The following is a 5,863-nucleotide window of genomic DNA, read 5'->3' as shown; positions in this document are numbered from 1 at the left end:
TGGTCTACGCCGCCGCCGCCGCGGCGCACCGCAGGGGCTGGGGCATCGTCGACTACCGGCCCCAGGCGGCCGTGGTGCTCCTCACCGGGCTGTGCGTTCAGAGAGCTTCCGTCCCCAAGGTACCCTCGCTCGCGTGCTGCCGGACTTTGCCCCCTTCCTTCAGTTCCTCCGCTTCTTGGAGCTCCCAGAAAACGACTAATAACGCGCTTGATTTGGTGGGTTTTGCTTTGCGGCGGTGTTCTGTTTCCCGTGGCAGCCCGGCCAGAGCAGAGGCCCCCAAGTCGGCGTCGCGGAGGCCGCTGCGGGGCGTGCTCCGAGGGATGAAGCGGAAGCGTCGTCGTTCGTCTCGCCGCCCGTCATCACCGTCTGCATCATCTGCCTCGTCCTCACTGCTTGCGTGGCCGCGGAGGTCGTGAGGAGGAGGAGGGGGAGGATGCTGCCGCCACCGCCACCGCTGCAGAGTGTGCCTGCGAGGAGGTACACTGATCGGAGGAGGGCATAGCGTGTTATCGTCCAAGGTATAAAGTCCTCTCTGTATGTCTTCATCTGTTCTGATGATTTGTTTTGTTGCATACCGGCAAGCTCAATGTGTGTTGCTTTCTCCTAGTCCAAATCGAAGAGAAGTTCAAAAATTTGGTGCCCAATACTCTGTATTGTCTATTTGAGTGCAATGCTTGCTCATAGGGCCGGGATACTCTTAGCTAGAATTTGACCAATTTTCATGTCAATGGATATCAGGGAAGTGTGCTTAAGTTGCTGCTTGATGGCACTGAAATGTGATGCTATATTTACACCAAATCGAATCTCATAAGTGAAACGTGGGGTGGAACCTGTATTTTCCTGTTCCTTTAGAAGATGGGCATGCTGTTCGGGATTCTCTGTTTGTGTTGCAAGAAAGGTCAAGAGTCTCACAAATCTTTGCACCATACCAATTTGCATAACCATATTCTGCATGTAAACTAAAATGGGTGTGGATATTTTTGTGACCTGTGTAGCGCAACATCCAATTAGGAGCTGGTTTAGATGTTCAATTGTAGGTGCTTTCAGATGAAAAGAATAGAGTATAAGATGGTTTACCTTTCCTTTTGTCTGTTGTAACTGGGTCATCAGTTGTTAATTTTCTGGACCGCTGCTTAGTTTCTCTTAATTTGCACCCTTAGTTTAATACAGATCATGAGGCAAATGATATGGAAATGCATCAGTGCATGGATAAACCTTTGGCGAAGTTCATTTAAAGCACTTCTGTTTACTTCTTGTCCCTGTGTGCTTGCTTTAGTAGTTATCTTGACTCTAGAATGAAATTCAGAGCTGAAATGACAAGTTGTGATGAAATTGGTACTCATTTATTTTTTTCCACCGTAAATGGTATAAGTTGTTGAACATTCTGAAATCATCAATGTGAAACCAGTGATTACTTGCTGTATATGGTCTTTGCCGCCACAGGGTGGGGAGCCTCAAAAGCTACTGATGTTCCTAATAACCATGGAGTTTACTAGTGCATACCATCCTGTTATTGCAGTGAAATTTGTGTGGCACCAACTGATAGTTCAGTTTGCTCCTCTTCTGTCTTGCCCGTAGTTTTGCTGCTGCCTTCAATTTCTTTCAGCCAATTGAGTGCGCAGTTTGCAAATTCCTATATTCCATTTCACCTAAGAATCTGTATGCGTATACTGATATGATCGAACGTGGTGTTGGTATGCTCTATCCATTGATTGCCATTTCTGGACTTCTGGTGTCAAAATTTAATAGATCAAGCTGCTATCATACTAATTTGGCCTTACATGAGCTCAACACAACTTCTAGGATGCTGCTCCGATATTTAAGGTTTGGTATGTAGTCTTTTGCATTTCTGGAGGACTCTGCAGTAGGAAGTAATGGCCAAAAAAAAAATGTTTACTTCAAAAATGGGTACCAGGTCTGCGTAATGGGTTCATGCAGTACACATAGAAACATGGAGTGCCAACTTGATGTTTGTTTCTTTACAAATCTCAAGCTAGATTTGTTCTGTCATTGAGTTGAAATGGAATCATTTCAAAAACCTGAGCTATTCTTGTCCGACATCTATTTCCTAGAAGTAGTTCATAGGTAAAAACTTTTGCTGTTGAACCAATCTAAAGAATATGTCTTGTTTGATACCTGGACATTGCATAGTTGCTATTTGATTTTTGCTTAGTAAGTTTGCAAATTGCAAGAAAGGTCAATGCTCTTTGCTGCTTTCATAAGTAAATCCATAAGTTAGTGTTCTGAATTTATTGTAAACTTTTTGTTCACTTTAGTGTTGCTGTTGGGCAGGCGATTTTGCTTTTCCTAAAGGATATAAATTATTGTGTGCAACTAATATTAGTTTTTGGACATAGGATATTCTGCATTAAATATAGGTGTGTTTTATTTACTACAGATGTCACTTTAATTTGATTTTTACCACACCATGGATTGATGGATGACATGCTCTAGAGAATCATCACGTATGGTTTAATTTCCACTTCTGTCACAAGGGGGGGAGGGCAGGGCCACTAGTGCCATTATGTACACTAACACACATTAAAAATGAAGGACAACTATTTAATTATACTCTTCTGTTGAAGATATGCTTTACTGAAAATTTTCCCTAGGGCTTCCTCTAATGCAAGTAAAACGTCATGTGTTACTATGCAAGGCCTTCCATTATTTTTGACTGCTCTCTCTGCCGCACATCTCATCTGCTTCTGTCATATTAATAAAGACAGATTGTACTTCAGATGTTTTCTTGATAAAAAGAAACATTTTTCTTTCCAATAAATTGGAAGCTCAGGTGACTTTGATGGCATGAGATACTTCTGTATCAAAATTTCTTGAATTTCTTTGTAACAATGCTTGTGGGTTGTGACAGGGTACTTGCTCTGGAGAGCAATTGCTTTGGGGTTCACGCTTTAGTAGTGATGATATATATATATTTCAACTGACTGTTTAATAATTACATACTGCAAACTTATAGGTGATCCTGTAAGTTTTGGTTCCCTCTTTTAACTTTTAAGTGCATATTACTGTATTAAGTTTGATGGCAGCTCTTTATTTTTCTCGAAACTATATATGTATGAATTCCAGGGGCATCAGTAATTGTTGTCAAATTTCAAGCCCAATTTTGTCAGTGTGTTGACTGTGTAATGACTTACAGTTCTTGTAAGGTCCATATTAGCTCGGTGCATAACAGATGCTTCTTTTCACTTTCAGTCATAGGCAGCAATTACAGATGTAAGGTGTATGGTGGATTGGTGGTTAACTTTCCCTTTCTTTGTCGAGTCTCTCAAGAAATTTCATCATGAACATGAGCTCAGGCAGTCATACGTTCTCAAAAAGTTCAGGGAGTCGTGAATATTTTTTATGCTTATGTTTTCCTTCCCTCATCTCTGTCCACTGCAATATATAAACTTCTAGGCTTCAATTACACTAATATAAACTCCTTCCCATGGAGATGCATGCATGGTTGGATGCTCTGCTTCAGTTTGACACATCACATATCTCTTAGGAACGGTGCCCATACTTATATCATTTCCTCTTAGGCCCCGTTTGGGTCCCTTCATTTTGAAGTAATTGGAATCTATTTAATGGAGTAGGCTAATTTATGTTGGAATGTGGCATTCCACAACTTTCCAAAGTTTAGATATAACCCTATCTTAAATTCATGGGGTGGGAGATGGAAATTGATTCTATAGATTATGGTTATTAGAATGGAATTTAATTCTTATAGCACGCTCTTGGACTTGCTTATCTATAGTAGAAGTGCAGCATATAAGTATCTCTCCCATATCACCAACTATAATATACAACTATATTCCACATACAATTATATTAGCTTAATTAATTTGTGTCTAAATTATGATTATTAGGATGGAATTCAATTCCAATGATCCAAACGGGGCCTTAACTGTTTGCCCCTGGTTTTATGTTTCAACTAAACAGGACCCCTTGTGAGATAATTTATATTTATTTATAACCAACGCAGCTTCATGTGAGGGTCGTAAGTTCTTAACTAGGTCAAATGCTGGAGTCCTACATGGACTTTGTCTTTCCTTTTACTTGATGTGATGATGTAGCAATGTGCAGTATCCGGTGTGCTAGTGGAGTAGTGGTGTGCTCTGACCCCTCCTTCCAATTGCCCACTTCAATTCAATATTATATATATATTCTATATTGAAAGAGATTTTGTTTCATTTTCAGGCCCTGGGATATGCGATCCTCGGCTGAAGAGTAGATTTCATTTGGCCATCGCAGATGAGATGATAACATCAGTAAAACTGCTGAACTGCAAAATTTTTCTTAAGTAACCAGTTCTCTTGAACCACCCTGTGTCCCGACCTTGTGTAACCTTGGACACGATTGTTCAATTATGGCCTGCAAGCTTAGAGTGAAGCACTTACGATCTTCCTTTGGACTCTTGAGGCTTGGTAATGGAATGCAGCATTGTATTTTGTTTGCCAAACACATGAACCAACAATGTTGCTGCAACTATGCCAATCATCTTTTTTTGTAGAAGAGTGCTAAATTTTTCTGCGTTTTTTACTATCACTAGTTAAGCTGGCCTATGGTTGAACTATGCTGCGATAATGAATGCTTATGTTATTGCCACATCTTTTTTTGCTAGGTTGTGTTAGATGTATATTGTATTAGGGGGTTTTCTGTATATTTTCCCCTTCTTGTACCTGTATATATATGGGCCTAGAGCCCCTGTTATGAATACAAGTGCTATTCCTAACATGGTACAGAGCCAAACTAGGGTTAGATTTCTCCTCAATCTACTCTAGGATTATTTTTTTCATGCACGTTGCACTTGCGTGCTATCCTTCCCCGCCAGATCCGTATTGCCTGCTTGCCTGCGCAGAGCCTCCGGCCGCCGCTCGTCCGGCTCTCCACTCGCCGGATTTGCCGAGTGCTCGTCACCGCCGACCCCCGCCGGCCGCTCGTCGCCGTCTCCCCCGGCCTCACCGGCTGCTCGTCGTCGGTGCCGGCCACGACGGCGCTCGTCGCCGCTGCCGGACACCGCCGCCCGCTCGACGCCATCGCCGGCCGTTCGTCGCTCGCTCGGGTCGTTGCCTGGTCCTCCCCGCGTGAAGATAAGGTTGGGTTTGGTTTGTCCTGTTGTTGGGTCCTCCCCCATGTGAAGCGATAAGGTTCCAGCTTCCAGCTGCCTGTCCTTCCGTGCGTGCAGAGATACATCTCCCGTGACAGGTAAAAAAAAAAAAGAAAAAAAAAAGAGTAAAAAAAAAAACTGCTGCCCTACGTGTACTCTCGGCTTCTTTGTGCGCTGCTTTTCTATTGTGCAGTACATATTGCCTTTTGAGTACCGGCACAAAAAAAAAAAAAACGCTTGCGCCGCTATTCTTCTGCGCTCTTGCCGTCGCCCGCCGCTATTTTACTTGCGCTCTCGCCGTCGCCATGGCTCCTTCGGCTCCTTCGTCTGGTGGTGTCCCAGTGTTACGTTGCCCGGTCCTATTCAATGGCAACAACTATCGCGATTGGGTTCCTCGTCTACGGATTCATATGCGTGGTCTTCGTCTTTGGGAGTTTCTTACTGGCGAGTTGCCTTGTCCACCTCGTCCTACTGCTCCTACATACCCGGTGCTTCCTGCGAAGCCAGTGATTCCAGAGACAGCTACGGCTGAAGAGATGGATCGGTTGCTTGCTACTCATGATACAGATGTGGCGAAGCTCCTTGCTGATTATGATGATGGCCTTGCATCCTATGAGTCTCAGTTTACTGCATACCGGACATGGGTTGATGAGGATGCTCGAGCTGCTTCTATTCTCGTTGCTAGCATTGATGACAGGGTTTCGGCTGATATTATTGAGCTTGATTTTGCACATCAGATGTGGGCTTTTCTTCGCA

General features: G+C 43.3%; 1 long non-coding RNA gene across 1 annotated transcript; it reads left to right on the top strand.

The window, feature by feature from the left end:
* Positions 1 to 280: 280 nt before the first annotated feature.
* On the top strand, positions 281 to 4,459 carry LOC117860406 (uncharacterized). The gene is made up of 2 exons (XR_011898545.1): positions 281 to 518; positions 4,198 to 4,459. It is a non-coding gene; the product is annotated as an uncharacterized lncRNA (long non-coding RNA).
* Positions 4,460 to 5,863: the final 1,404 nt, after the last annotated feature.

The sequence above is a fragment of the Setaria viridis genome, chromosome 6 (genome assembly GCF_005286985.2).
Source record: "Setaria viridis chromosome 6, Setaria_viridis_v4.0, whole genome shotgun sequence".
Lineage (NCBI taxonomy): Eukaryota > Viridiplantae > Streptophyta > Magnoliopsida > Poales > Poaceae > Setaria > Setaria viridis.
Note: the sequence above shows the minus strand (reverse complement) of the source record. Positions and strands in the feature narration are given on the sequence as shown.